The sequence below is a fragment of the Schistocerca piceifrons genome, chromosome 2 (assembly GCF_021461385.2).
Source record: "Schistocerca piceifrons isolate TAMUIC-IGC-003096 chromosome 2, iqSchPice1.1, whole genome shotgun sequence".
NCBI lineage: Eukaryota > Metazoa > Arthropoda > Insecta > Orthoptera > Acrididae > Schistocerca > Schistocerca piceifrons.
This window is the reverse complement of record NC_060139.1, coordinates 560,964,381-560,981,163: the sequence shown is the minus strand read 5'-3', so window position 1 is coordinate 560,981,163 and position 16,783 is coordinate 560,964,381. Positions and strand designations below refer to the sequence as shown.

General features: G+C 38.4%; 1 protein-coding gene across 1 annotated transcript in view; it reads right to left on the bottom strand.

Annotated features, from left to right (window-relative positions):
* LOC124776581 (E3 SUMO-protein ligase RanBP2) overlaps window positions 1-16,783 on the bottom strand; it is a 313,159-nt gene that overhangs the window by 145,262 nt on the left and 151,114 nt on the right. The window lies entirely within an intron of this gene.

Sequence of the window (16,783 nt, the reverse complement as noted above, 5' to 3'; positions counted from 1 at the left end):
TGTGTGTGTGTATAAATGCATAATAATAGGGCCACATCCAGGATTTGGGATGCAAACACGTGAAGGAAGAAAACCAGAACTGGAAGTGAAATGACTGACTGTTGTGGCAGTTTGGCAATGGCAAACAGTTGGGCATGGCAGTGAGCATTAATTGGAGAAAACCACTCCAATGTGTGTCCAGTAATTATAACAACTATAGGAAACTACTTTTTGTCAATGTCCTAATCTGCGTTTCATGTCTTCCTTACTTTATCCATCATATTTTCCCTCCAACAGGATTCCTTCTGTCTGTCTACTTTTAGTGGTGCTCAATTTTGATGTTAAGTTTATCATTGGTCTCATTTCTACCATTCCTCACTACTTCCATGTTTCTTCAATTTGTTCTCAATCCACAGTGTGCATGTATTCAACTGCTTATGCCATACATGAGGTCATGCAATTCTCCCTATTTTCACAGAGGTGAGTAATCTCATGAAATAATCTTATCATTGATAGACTTCCACTGTGAATTTTTATGCCAATCCTGGAACTTTCTTTTTTTCAATCATTTCTTCATGGATGTATAGATTAAACCAGTTGTCGTCAAACTGTGGCCTGCAGCCCAAATTAAGTATCTGTGTGGCCCACAGCCATATTTAATATAATATGCATCTAGCAAGTAAGAGTCAAATAGAAAAATGTCAACTAATGCTAAAGACTTCTTGGCACACAACCCGTGCATTTGGACAACATTGAAAGTGCTAAGTTTCTGTTGTCATAGCATGGCATAAGCTCACTTGGAGAGTCTTTCCAAATGTGTACAGCAATATAAAGCATGACACACATGCTGAACCAATGTCTGAAGGCAGTCCAATGAGATGTAATAATGCCATCTGTCACATGCATGCCATTTCTTTTCAGTGCAGATTAGGGAGACGCTATACGGGCTTTCAGTTAAAGGCCATATGTGGTTTGTTTTGTATTGGAACTTACATCCCATGAATATATGCTGTTTACTGGTAAAATTTGTTGTGATAAAAGGACAGGGAATGTTACATTGGTGATCAAAAAATTTTCAAATAGTAACTACCTTATTATGAAAGTATGCTGTTTCAAGGAAAAGACATACAATATCCATAAAAACCTATTTCTCTTGCTGTTATGATTGAATGACACTTAATAACATACCTGCAATTCAACCCTTCAGGATATGGCAATACACAACTTAAGACAGTACCACAGAAGTTTAGTTTAGTGTAATGTAGTGAAGTGGATGCAGATGCGGAGTTACAAAGCGTCTTGTTGCAGGCTCGCATCTCACTACAACTGTACTTTTTTACTCACATTCGCATCTAATGATGTTGATTCAGTGTTTAGAGAGACCAAACAGAGAAGGTCATCAGTCTCCTATTCTCAGTTGTCTGAGACTGCAGTCATGTGCGAGATTTGCATTTGCGTGAGTGTGTGTGTGTGCTGTCTAATTCTGACATAGGTCTTACTGGCCAAAAGCTATTATTCGCAACAATCTTTTTGTTATGCCTATCTGCGACTCAGCATCTCCGCTATATGGTGAGTAGCAACTTTCCTTTTCATAATATTGAACTGTTCTTTTTGCCATTTTAACATGCTTATGGGTATTGGAGTTTTTATTTATGTACACTACAGACAGAGAAACATGACTAGCATATGGGCAAGGGAGGAAATGTGAATTTTAATAGAGCTAGCATAGGAATTTTACACCACCCATTTCATAAACAAACTGTGTGACCTGTGAGCCAGATACAACCAAAAACTGCCACTGGCACGCAATGCAATTGTGTATAACACGTAGAAACCAAGTTTACCTAGGAGCAAAAATTCTGCGCTCTTCGAACGAGACAGGGAGGTTTTTGTTGGCAGGGACTTCACTAAGATGTGTTTAAAGTTTATCAGTGGTGGACCTTGGGAACAGTACTGACGAGTGCTGCAAGGACAAATATTTTTCATTATAATCCACGGTTGGTGAACTATAATCTTATTGATGCTGTTAATTTCACACTTCCATGTTCCAACTCTTATGATGACACGGAGAATTCCAAACTTGGCATGTGTAATTGGATCCACCCAAATATTTTACACTGTCATAGCCATGGTTTTGAAGAACATATGTTTCATCATCTTGTGGTGGTGTTCCCGACAGTTCTTCCATACAGTTTTTAAAGTGGTGGCTGTCTGCTCTCATTCAATTACTTAAGAAGGTTATCACTTTTGTACCTCTTTTTCGTCAGAGGACATTGACATATGATTAAAAGAGGTGGTCTCGATGTTGGGGAAAAGAGCTTCACATTCATTTGTTTCTGGACAGTTATTGCCAGCATTGCTGCAGAGACCATTAATGGTTTCTGCTTGCACATTAGAGCAGTTTTCCATATTTTCATCCTATGCTACAACACTTGAAAAAGGGTTCATTTCGTCTTCCACATATTGTAGAAATCTCAGCAGTCTCAGTAGCTGGTTCTCTTTCCTTTTGCAGCAAACCCTGTAATACCTGTTTCTTATTTTCTCTGTGTTCTATAGTGATCACAAACACTCTTCCACCACCTTTGTCACTTATTCATGCAGTGTACCATGTATCAGACTCCTCCAGAACCAGCTGGCCTGTCATGGCTGATGAAAAACGTTGGCACACTATGCATTGCCCTGTGTCAGAAAACACCATCACACTCTTTTGTCACTGCTGAATGGATGATGCAGCATATCAGGTGCATTACGTACTACACAACAAAAAATTTCCTTTCTAGGAAAATCCAGCTCGAAACATGCAAACCATATGCCCAAGCTGAATCATTTCTGACAGTTCAGCAAGACGGTGCTTCTGGCGTAAACAAAGCTGACATTAGACGGCACAGAGGGTCATTCCATGTCAGTTCAACCAATTTGAGAAAATGTTCCAGCTGATACTCTCAGATTTGGCTGAAATTTAGAACACCAATGCTACCAAGTGTGGAACACTCGTATACAAAATTTTAAGATCACCCACCAATTAGTTCCAGAATTATGGCTTGTGAAAGAAGGTGGCATGACCCGGAAATTGCAACCTGCACCTGGAAATCTATCTTTAGACCCAACTCAAGTCTGAATAACTTTGAAACTATTCCGCACAGTCCCGTGAAATTTTTACAACCCAGTAACATCCACTTAGAGAACACACACTATGAATTAAAACACCAACAACATATTTCTGAGGGAAAATAAAAAATTCCAAAATGTGATTTAAAAAATGTAATACATTAAAAGGTACATATTGTAGGTGCCCTCTATGCCGAATATAATTCACTCAAAAAGGGTAAAAATTTTTTTGTGGTAAGCTTAATGTGGCCTAAGCACACACAGAACTCATCTTGCCCATATCAGTCACACAATCAGAGTTACATGCACACAAAAATTTGAAAAATTACCTGTAAAACATGGATTTTCTAAGTGTGGTGGCACAAAAGGGACAAATGGTATCCAAGCCAAATTTCACACACTGCATAAGTAGACCATAATGATATATATATCTCAAAATTTCAGCATGTTATTGCAAGACATTTGTGTACAATGGAAGTTGAAAGATGTATTTGGTGATGTGGACATTGCTCCCCAACACAATTTTGTAAAAACATATCGTTAACTGTTCTGCCTCTTCTTATCCTCTCCCACAACTGTTCAATCACTAAGCAACCTATCATTAATGTTTACTGCACCGTAACTACTAAAAACCAGTCGATTGTGCTTCGAACAGAACTTCTCCCACACTCAATGTACTCTGTACATTGAGTGGCAAATTGTACTGTCTTCCTGACACTGTGGTAGGAACTGGAACAGTCATAAGAATACGTTCAAAAGGAATCCAACACCTATCTGCCAAACGTGGCCAGGTAATTTTTCAAATTTTTGTACTTTCGTGTGCATGTAACTCAGTTTTTGGGACTGATATGGGCATGATGAGTTCTGCGTGTGTTTAGGCCACATTAAGCTTACCACAAAAAAAATTTATACCCTTTTTGAGTGAATTATTTTTGGCATAGAGAGCATCTACAATATGTACCTTTTACCGTATTATTTTTTTTAATCACATTTTGGAATTTTTTATTTTCCCTCAAAAATATGTTGTTGGTGTCTTGATTCACAGAGTGTGTTCTCTAAATGGATGTTACTGGGTTGTAAAAGTTACACCGGACTGTGTGGAATAGTTCCAAAGTTATTAAGACCTGAAGTTGGGTCTGAAGATAGATTGCCAGATGTGGGTTGCAATTTCCGGGTCACGCTACCTTCTTTCACAAGTCATAATTCTGGAACAAATTTGCAGGGGAAACTAATACTTTGTACACCAGTGTTCCACACATGGTAGAAGTAGTGTACTGAATTTCAGTCATATCTGTGACTATGAGCTGGAGCCCCTGGTTGAACTGACATGGAATGACCCAGTCCATTTGAAGATGGCTTAAGGGTGTATTCTTCCTGCTCACTAACAAACAAAAATACATGAAGAGACAACAATATTTTAAGATGTGCTCAATTTTAAACGACTTTCCTGAATTCAACTGTGAGGTAAGAAAAGTTGGCCACTTAATGCAGGGGCAGAGGGGTAAGTAGCACAGCCACTGAGGGGTTAGAAGATGGGAGAGGGGGAATGTTTTATTGTTTGTCTTCCAATACCGACAACCCACAGGTGTGCGCGAAACATAACGATCAGGTGCTGCGGTATAAATTTTGACACAGAAGTAACTCTGATTTTTTAATGTGCTTTACACAGCAAAGTCAATGCTCATCTGTAGCAAAGAACATCAAATTAATCAAGACTGTTGCAATACAACTCAATGAGTAGAAGAATGTGTATAAGAAAAAAGGTCATTCGGAAAATGTTTGTAATCATGTTTCACATTGTATTATGCATTTAAATATAAGTACAATTACTATTATTATTCAATTATCCACTCACTCAAACAACAACAACAACAACAACAACATTTTATCAAGCAATTACAATGTCCTAACTTTGGGGTCGTCGACAATGACAGCAGTCTGAAACAGACCAGTCAACACTAAAGTATTCCAAATAGTGCCGAATTTTAACAATCAGCACCTGGGGACAGGTGGCTACCTTACTGCACCGTTACTGAAGCTAATTTCTTGAGGTATGATAATATACTAATTTATGTAGGTTACTGAATAGTAATAATAATAATAATAATAATAATAATAATAATAATAATAATAATAATAATACCATACATGCGGCCCAAGGTACCACTGCACAATGTCAGTCTCATTATCCCCTTGATTCTTGCACATATTATACAGGCTGGACAAAATAAAAGTAGCCTGAAAAATATTTGTAACATGGAACTGACCTTTGTTAATGTACAGGAGTAATGCACAACACAGAAAATGGCTCAAAACTGATTGCAATGCACCAATTGGCTGCTGTCACATGTCTGTGCATGTGCATCTCCCACATGCTCTGTCCCAAGTACATCACTGTGTCATTACATTTGACTGAGAGGAGCAGACGCGTTTAGTGACAAGTTGAATGCTCACAATAAAACAGTGCATGTTCATTACTGAGTGTGTGAAACACAATTTGTGAAAAATTGTGTGTGGAACTGTTTGCAGAAGTGTTTAAGACTGAAAACATTTTGGCAAAACCTGCAGCAAAGTCTGCAATGCAAACCTTGGGGGTAAAATGATGCAGAAAAAGATCTGTAGTGAATAAAAACTGCAATTATTTGATTAGACTTTGAACACCAGAAAACAGGTCAGATGCAGAAGCATGCCAAATTTAAAAGAACGCAAAACCCTCAAGATTGGAGAAGTTTACAGAAGCTCAAAATGTAGTGCAAACTTCAATGTGAGATGCTTTTTATACTTACCACAATGAGACTGTCTTGAAATTGGCAGAAAAAACCAAAGAGATTCTAGACATACGGAAATTACTCCCCCAGAAAGACATAATCAATACCTTCACTATGTGTAACAATGGTGATGTTGCTGATGACAGTGCCACTAAAGCAGAATTACTAAATACAGTTTTCCAAAACTTCTTCACACAAGATGGTGAAGTAAATATTCAAACAAAGAACAGCTGCCAACATGAGTAACTTAGAAGTAGATATCCTCGGCGTAACAAAGCAGCTTAAATCACTTAATAAAGGTAAGGGCTCTGGTCCAGATTGTATACGGGTCAGATTCCTTTCGGAGTATGTCTGTATAATAGCTCTATATTTAGCAATCATATACAACTGATTGCTCGCTGAAAAGATTTGACCAAAAGACTGAACAGTTGCACACGTCGCATCAATACCCCAATATCCAAGAAAGCAAATACTAGTAATCCGCTGAATTGTTTCAATTTGCAGCAGGATTTTGGAACATGTATTGCATACCAACATTACGAGTTACCTCGAAGAAACTGCTTTCTTGACAAAGAACCACACAGATTCAGAAATTATCGTTCTTGTGAAACACAACTAGCTCTTTATTCTCACCAAGTAATGATTGCTATTGACATGGATGCCAAATTGATTTCATATTTTTATATTTCCAGAAGTCTTTCACACTTTACCTCCCAAGCGACTTCTAATCAAAGTGCATGCCTACAGGTTTCTTTCTTCCTAACAGCCACACCGTACTATATTACACTTGTAACAAATGCATCAAATGTATTATATTCAGACACACACTAACTACACAGTGCTCAGTATCACCACACACTAACATCATCCTGACAATTTTTCAGCTTCCCACAAATCACTGAGGACAACCGAAGCACCTTATAATGCAATGTACATTATAGCAATATCAAATCTCCACTGTTCCCCGTCTCTGGCTGTCCTCTCTGCCCTCTGGTAAAGGATACCATCTACACTCTGGGTAGGCAATTTCCATGATGGCTCAGCCACACCCCCCATTGACTGCTATGACTGTACAGGCTACTCATCTCTTCAGCACACCACATTTTCAGATTAGAACTTCCATCTCAGTCGTGTCACACTGCACCCAAAACAAATCTCTGCAGCACCACATACCAGTCCTGGTGCCTCCCCATGACTTGTCTCCTGCTAGCTATCATGACTTCAAGCAGTGACTGAAGTTCTCATAGCCACGTCTCCCACTCTTACTGACGCGCTGCCCAGCTCGCTAGTATGGAAACCTGAGCCATTGCACTGATCTTTAACTCGGCACAGCTGACTCATCACTTGTGTGTCATGCCACCCCACCTAAGCTTGAAGCCATGCCACTGTGGCTCAAACATCACCAACCAAACAAACCCTCTTTCCAAACTAAGAGTGCCAGAGGAGCTCTGACACAGCTAGATGAACAGGAAGGCAGGCAACTATGCTGCAAAATTAATTCCACAGCACATTTGCTGCTACTGCGAACGGCTGAAAGCAAGGGGAAACTACAGCCGTAATTTTTCCCGAGGGCATGCAGCTTTACTGTATGATTACATGATGATGGCGTCCTCTTGGGTAAAATATTCCGGAGGTAAATTAGTCCCCCATTCGGATCTCCGGGCGGGGACTTCTCAAGAGGATGTCGTTATCAGGAGAAAGAAAACTGGCGTTCTACGGATCGGAGCGTGGAATCTCAGATCCCTTAATCGGGCAGGTAGGTTAGAAAATTTAAAAAGGGAAATGGATAGGTTGAAGTTAGATATAGTGGGAATTAGTGAAGTTCGGTGGCAGGAGGAACAAGACTTCTGGTCAGGTGACTACAGGGTTATAAATACAAAATCAAATAGGGGTAATGCAGGAGTAGGTTTAATAATGAATAGGAAAATAGGTATGCGGGTAAGCTACTACAAACAGCATAGTGAACGCATTATTGTGGCCAAGATAGATACGAAGCCCACACCTACTACAGTAATACAAGTTTATATGCCAACTAGCTCTGCAGATGACGAAGAAATTGAAGAAATGTATGATGAAATAAAAGAAATTATTCAGATTGTGAAGGGAGACGAAAATTTAATAGTCATGGGTGACTGGAATTCGAGTGTAGGAAAAGGGAGAGAAGGAAACATAGTAGGTGAATATGGATTGGGGGACAGAAATGAAAGAGGAAGCCGCCTCGTCGAATTTTGCACAGAGCACAACATAATCATAACTAACACTTGGTTTAAGAATCATGAAAGAAGGTTGTATACATGGAAGAACCCTGGAGATACTAAAAGGTATCAGATAGATTATATAATGGTAAGACAGAGATTTAGGAACCAGGTTTTAAATTGTAAGACATTTCCAGGGGCAGATGTGGACTCTGACCACAATCTATTGGTTATGACCTGTAGATGAAAACTGAAGAAACTGCAAAAAGGTGGGAATTTAAGGAGATGGGACCTGGATAAACTAAAAGAACCAGAGGTTGTACAGAGATTCAGGGAGAGCATAAGGGAGCAATTGACAGGAATGGGGGAAATAAATACAGTAGAAGAAGAATGGGTAGCTTTGAGGGATGAAGTAGTGAAGGCAGCACAGGATCAAGTAGGTAAAAAGACGAGGGCTAATAGAAATCCTTGGGTAACAGAAGAAATATTGAATTTAATTGATGAAAGGAGAAAATATAAAAATGCAGTAAGTGAAACAGGCAAAAAGGAATACAAACGTCTCAAAAATGAGATCGACAGGAAGTGCAAAATGGCTAAACAGGGATGGCTAGAGGACAAATGTAAGGACGTAGAGGCCTATCTCATTAGGGGTAAGATAGATACCGCCTACAGGAAAATTAAAGAGACCTTTGGAGATAAGAGAACGACTTGTATGAATATCAAGAGCTCAGATGGAAACCCAGTTCTAAGCAAAGAAGGGAAAGCAGAAAGATGGAAAGAGTATATAGAGGGTCTATACAAGGGCGATGTACTTGAGGACAATATTATGGAAATGGAAGAGGATGTAGATGAAGATGAAATGGGAGATACGATACTGCGTGAAGAGTTTGACAGAGCACTGAAAGACCTGAGTCGAAACAAGGCCCCCGGAGTAGACAATATTCCATTGGAACTACTGACGGCCGTGGGAGAGCCAGTCCTGACAAATCTCTACCATCTGGTGAGCAAGATGTATGAAACAGGCGAAATACCCTCCGACTTCAAGAAGAATATAATAATTCCAATCCCAAAGAAAGCAGGTGTTGACAGATGTGAAAATTACCGAACTATCAGCTTAATAAGTCACAGCTGCAAAATACTAACACGAATTCTTTACAGACGAATGGAAAAACTAGTAGAAGCCAACCTCGGGGAAGATCAGTTTGGATTCCGTAGAAACACTGGAACACTTGAGGCAATACTGACCTTATGACTTATCTTAGAAGAAAGATTAAGTAAGGGAAACCTACGTTTCTAGCATTTGTAGACTTAGAGAAAGCTTTTGACAATGTTGACTGGAATACTCTCTTTCAAATTCTAAAGGTGGCAGGGGTAAAATACAGGGAGCGAAAGGCTATTTACAATTTGTACAGAAACCAGATGGCAGTTATATGAGTCGAGGGACATGAAAGGGAAACAGTGGTTGGGAATGGAGTAAGACAGGGTTGTAGCCTCTCCCCGATGTTGTTCAATCTGTATATTGAGCAAGCAGTAAAGGAAACAAAAGAAAAATTCGGAGTAGATATTAAAATTCATGGAGAAGAAACAAAAACTTTGAGGTTCGCCGATGACATTGTAATTCTGTCAGAGACAGCAAAGGACTTGGAAGAGCAGTTGAATGGAATGGACAGTGTCTTGAAAGGAGGATATAAGATGAACATCAACAAAAGCAAAACAAGGATAATGGAATGTAGTCTAATTAAGTCGGGTGATGCTGAGGGAATTAGATTAGGAAATGAGGCACTTAAAGTAGTAAAGGAGTTTTGCTATTTGGGGAGCAAAATAACTGATGATGGTCGAAGTAGAGAGGATATAAAATGTAGGCTGGTAATGGCAAGGAAAGCGTTTCTGAAGAAGAGAAATTTGTTAACATCCAGTATTGATTTAAGTGTCAGGAAGTCATTTCTGAAAGTATTTGTATGGAGTGTAGCCATGTATGGAAGTGAAACATGGACGATAAATAGTTTGGACAAGAAGAGAATAGAAGCTAACGAAATGTGGTGCTACAGAAGAATGCTGAAGATTAGATGGGTAGATCACATAACTAATGAGGAACTATTGAATAGGATCGGGGAGAAGAGAAGTTTGTGGCACAACTTGACCAGAAGAAGGGATCGGTTGGTAGGATACGTTCTGAGGCATCAAGGGATCACCAATTTAGTATTGGAGGGCAGCGTGGAGGGTAAAAATCGTAGGGGGAGACCAAGAGATGAATACACTAAGCAGATTCAGAAGGATGTAGGTTGCAGTAGGTACTGGGAGATGAAGAAGCTTGCACAGGATAGAGTAGCATGGAGAGCTGCATCAAACCAGTCTCAGGACTGAAGACCACAACAACAACAACAACATATCTGGCATTCCTAAGGAACTGTTATAAAGCCTTCTACTGTTCCTGATCTGCATGAATGACTTAGGAGACAATCTCGGCAGCACTTTTATATTGTTTGCAAAAACGCTGTCATTTATGATCTTATAAAGTCATCAAATGATCAAATCAAACTGAATAACGATTTAGACAAGATATCTGTATGATGCAAAAAGTGATAGTTGACTCCAAACGAAAAATGTGAAGCGACCCATCTGAAGACCAAAAGCAATCCACTACCTTTTGGTTACACAACAAATCACACAACAAATCACAACAAACAAACAAAAGGCTGTAAATTTAAATACATTCTAAGGAATTACAATTGTGAATAACTTAAGCTGGAATGATCAAACCGATAATGTTGTGGGTAAAGCAAAACAGAGACTAGAATTTATTGGCAGAACACAGAGAAAATGCAACAGGTCTACTAAAGAGACTGACTACACTACAGTTTTATGTTCTCTTCTGAGTATTACTGTGCAGAGTGTGTGTGTGTGTGTGTGTGTGTGTGTGTGTGTGTGTGTGTGTGTGTGTGTGTTCTGCGTCAGAAACCATTAATGGTGGACAAAGAAAAATTTCAAAGGGCAACTCATTTTATACTATCATCGAAAAGGGGAGAGAGCACCACAGATACGATATGGGAATTGGGGTGGCAATAATCCTAACCAGTATGTCCAGTAACTGTTTATCCCTATATAGATCAACTCACAGCAGATGAACAATTATATGCATATTTTCCACAGGAGAGCGCAACAAGGCATCACACTGACAACCTTGTCATGGCTGCTTTAAGTGTTTGGTGAGGAGAGAATTATCAGCAGGGGGAGTGCAATCTCCTGGCTACCTGAATTACCTGATCTCTCTTCCTGTGATTTTTACTTATGGGGCAAACTGGAGAGTCAGATGTACTCAAACATGCTGGAAGAACTGCAACAGAATGTTGAAAATGTTATTGCTCCTATCCCTTAGGCAGAGCTACTATTTGTGTGTCACAGTGCTGCACTGACATCAAGAGTGTCCATTTTCAAGATCTTTTGACATTTTTATTAACAAGGGTCCATCCCACAATGGTCTTCCTGTAACATTTTCTGGGCCAGTTTTATTTTGTCCACCCTATATGTTAGCTATTGTTTCACATAGCTTAACCCTATCTGCATGAGAATTTCCCCAGCATCTTTCATCATTTTACACTGTCTAATCTTTTTTCTATGCCAAAAAATTCTAAGACAAATCTTACTTCCATTATCAAACACAACATCAGAATTGCCTCTCTGGTTCCTTTACCTTTCCTAAAGATAAACTTATCAGCCTCTAAAAGATTCTCAGTTTTTTTCGATTCTTTGTGTATTATTCTTGTTAAAACAGCTTGGATGCATGAACTGTTAAACTGATTGTACGATAGTTCTCACACTTCTCTGCCCTTGCTATTTTCGGAATTGTATGGATTACATTATTCCAAAGTCTGGTGGTCTGTCTCCAGTCGCAGATTCTACACATTAAATTTAATAGTCATTTGGTTGTCATTTACTGAATTATTGCAGAAATTTATTGAAATGTTGCCTATGTGTTGTGCCTTATTTGGTTTCATGTCATGCAAAGCCCTGACTAATACTGGATCTACTATTTCGTCAATACTGAATCCTGTTCTTCTTCTTCTTCTTCTTCTTCTTCTTCCAGACAGACAGTTCCTCTCTCTTGTACAAGCCTTGAAAGTACATTTTCCACCTATCTGTTCTTTCCTCTGTGTTTAAAAGTGGAATTCCTCTTGCATCCTTGCACCTTGGCTATTAATTTCACTGAAGGTTGCTCTGACTTTCCTATATGCTGGATCAGTCCTTCCAATGACTGTTTCTGTTTCAAAATATTTTCATTTTCCCTGCATCCATTTCATCTTGCCTTCCCTGGATTTTTTATTTATTTATTTCATTTCCAGTTAGCCTACATTACTGTATTCCCGTCTTTCCAGAAACAGTTTTATACTTCCTTCTTTTGTCTTGATCAAATGCTCTTCACTGTTGCCTTGCTGGTGTTCCTACTTTTGTCCATACAATTTTTGCAACTATCCTTTTCAGAACTGTCTACTTCTCTTCAACGGGAGTGTCTACTGTGGTTTTCATTATCGTAATGTCTACAACCTTACAGAACTTCGAAAACCATCTTGTGACTCTGGAGTACTTCAGTGGTCCACTTCAGGAATTTCTATCTTACGACAATGTAATCCAGCTGGAGCCTTCCTCTGTCTATAGGCTTTTTCAAAGCCTATCTTCTCCTCCGGCAACAAATTTTCCCTGATGGTTAACTTTCTAGAATTTTACATCTAAGTATATCTAAATAATTATTTCACTAATTTGTACCATTTTTACTGTCTGCTATAAAATTAACAGTTAAAATTTGATTTTATTTAAAGATTTTGAGAGTTATTTCTGAAAAAGATTATATTGGGATATTCACATCCAAAGCTCTTGTGAACAGGCAATTTCCTCTTAGAAAAGAAAGCTAACTATCTGTAGGGAGCATGTTACAAAACATGCTCCCCCTGCATTACTCCTTTCCATTGCGGCACTTGGTTTACCTGCACATTGCAGCCTCACTTAAAATCAACCAAGTTCTGATGTGTGCACTATACCTACTGTTCATACATCACTTCATTGCTCTACTGCTTACTTCTGAACTGCCAGAAATTTGATGACTTCAGGCCTTAATGCTTTGTGTCTAATCACTCTACTCATACAGTAATAAAAACTGTGTACAGTGCAACAGTAGCCCTTACACAGTTACTGCTGTATCATACTGTCAATTCATTTATCTGTTTCAAAGTGAGTAATTAAGCAATTTCTGGATTACTGCAGGAGCTATCTACAACTGGGAGAAGACATTTTCATTATATATTTCCCATTTGTTAAGTATATGTCTCAGTTTTATAATCAGCAATGTTGGGAGCAAAGCACAACATATATGTGTGTATTGGGTAGACTATGTGTGGAACTCTTAACCTCCACCGCATTAAGCTACTAATTGACAAAAGTAAGTATTGATAACTTATATAATTAATATTAGAGTCTTACAAAATTGTGATAATAGTAATAATCTTTTGAAAATAATAATAATAATAATAAATAATAATTGTTACATCACATTCTGGATTTTCCATTGTTTGTCTTTTGAAAATAATTTAGTTATGTGACAAACATTTTACTGCCCAGAAAATTTCATTTTACCCCTCAGGGGTAATTACTTCCAGGTTGGGGACCAATGAACTACATGGTGCAGATTTTCTTCCAAGCAAAGGTTTTAATCTACCACAAGCCAGTTTTGTTGCTTACGAGAACGGGTTTTGCCTACTTGTGTCAACACGCAGAAATAATTTTTTAAAACTTCTCATACTTGTTACTATTCCAGGTTCAGCTAGGATTGAAAACAAGATGAACATGAAACTGCTGTTTTAATTGTTCAAGAAATATCCAGTTTTAAAAAGTAGTGCGTAAATTTGTTTTATTGTTCCCCTGAAAAACTCATGACCTACAGTCTGCATTATTTTATTTTTTACTCCACAGTAAACTTTGGAAAACGTTAACAGAAGTATGTAGAATTACACAGTTTTATAAAAGGAATATGAAGATGATATTATAAATCTAGATAATTTTGAAACAAATCACAAGGTCATTAATTATCTTTTCCATCCAATACAGCTTGACCATAAAAGCATTTCTGCACCATCCCGACATGATTAATCAAGCTTCGTTCACAATTAAGCTGAAGCTGTGACCAATGCACTCACTCACAATCAGTGGTGGTGTACATGTACTAATTATGATTTAGGTCTGGTGACCTACATACGCACCTTCACATTCATTTTGACATTTCGGCTATGATACCATGATGCATTAACTTGGTAGAGGAATAGATTGTTTGCATAGTGATGCAAGTAACTGAGCAGTTTGGCCCTGAACAGTTCATTAGTGATAACAGCAGACATACCAAGGTTCACATTTCATATGATGTAAGCATCCTTGGCCCGTATTACACAATCATATTTCTTTGACAAAAAAATATGATCAAATATTTGTGAAATTTCTTCGACTTTGGCGTGGCACTAAAGGGGTATCACACTGTCATCATATTTTTTGTCAAATTTCAAGATGGACAACAACTACTAGTTATGTGCTGCATTTGCATATACCACAATTGCATTGTGTGCTCATCTGGAAGAAATGCAGTAGGAAAAAAGGAAACAAACTTGAGTGATGCCATGGGTATTACATTGTGATGATAAAAGCATTCAACAAAATTTGTTATGAGAGCTGCACGTGGAGGACGTCAAGTCTTATATAAATTTCTTATGAATGGATGAGAGTGTCTTTCAGTATTTGCTCAGTAAAATGGCTTCTCATTTTACAAGACTGAAGACTCACTTGAGAAATGCTATATGTGCAGAAGACAGGTTCACTGACACATGATTTCTTGATACAGGAGAGAGCTACTCTAGCAACACTAACACCACATTGCAAATTAACCAAAATAATTCCAGAAACATATGAAGCAATTTATAAAGCACTCAAGGAGGAATATCTGACGCTAAATAAATGTTACACTATATGGGCAATAAGACTTTTTATTTTTGAATAACTTAATATAATTAGTATTCCAACAACTACAAAATTAATAAAAAGTACAAAACAGATGAAGCACTTTTTAACTTGTGGCATCCAGGGTTCAAAAGTAGAGAAAGTAAAATGAGAGCTAAGAATTTTTAGCAACTATCTCGTCTATTATAGCTTGCTGAAAAGCTGCCTGGATGTTTCCAGATGTAGAGGTAGATGACTGTAGCTGTGGTGGTGGTTGTGGACGTGAAGTTGCCTGCAGCATATTCCACATGACCATAAGCACACATTAACAGCATGGACTGTGCCCCTTCCTCAACCCCTCCACTCAAGTCAAAGCAAGGTTATTAAAGAGTCCAAACCACCACTGGTCCCAACTCCAAAGCCTTGTTTACACACACACACACACACACACACACACACACACACACACACACACACACACTCACTCACTCACTCACTCACTCACTCACTCTACAGTGATGTCAAACAGCACTGCAGTGAACAGAAGACGAATGGCTTGATCAAATATACTGTGAGGCTCTAGATTTGATCATATTTCTTTGCTGAAAGGTAAGATTTGACAAAGTTCCCTATTACATTGTCAAATTTTTTTGACATAAATATTTGACACACAAACTTTTGACAAAGAAATACAATAGTGTAATACCGGCCTAACATGAGAATACCTACACCACCTGCATAAACAGTGGACTGTTAATAAGCAACCTTTCCCCATTTTTTGGCTGTGTTATTGTTCCTGTACTAATATTCTCTGTGAATGTGTCGAGCAAAAGCACACATGTGGTGCTTTGGCTTCTCTACCACACAGAAAGGACGTGCTACCGGAAGGTATGGCAGCTCACCAGTATTTGTCCAGCACTGAATTGCTGGTGACTTATTCGGTATACATGGGCTCATCTATTTGCTGTTTCAACCCACACCAGTCAATGGCAATCACTGTCAACAACTAATATTAACATCACAGGGAGGCAGCATGGAAAGTGCAGGGGGGAGGAACAAGTAACATGTTATAACAGAATAAATATTTCATTCTGGAGAAGCAAATTGTGCACTGTTTAGGAACTCCCAGACACTGTAAAACTGTGTTCCTGATCAGGGTTCAAACCTGAGACACTGAATTTCACGGGCAATGCTCTTACTGACTAAGCTAAACAGGCAAGACTCCTTATCCACCCTCAAAGCTTGAATTCTGTCGTTATCTCTGTCCAACTCTTATGACCTTCAAGCAATTTGTCCTGTAATTAGGCAGGAGAGCTTCTGCGCCCTTTGTAAATTAAATAAAAGGTACTGGCAGAATTGAAGTTATTACCAACAATCAATGTTTGTAACAAACTGATAATGAGAAGACAAGGGAAAGTCCTTTTAATGATTAGTATTTAATACTTTTTATGGTTTTTCATACTTAGATAAAATAATACAGCACATTTAAGTGATTTACAAATAAGCCTGATCGTGGTCAAAGTTACATGATGTGGAGTAATAGTAAGAAATTAAAAAGTAACTATCAGAGATCACCTAGCCATCAGAACAGTTACACTTTCTATGGTATAACGACTAGAGTTCGTAATAAGATATTACAGATATTTCCTGTGAAGTATTAGCAGAATGTTGTGGGCATATTTTGAAGACACCGCAGCTGTAGCAAATATATTTTAGCTACATTCTTAACCAAAATAATTAAGGATGCAAATGCTGCCATGA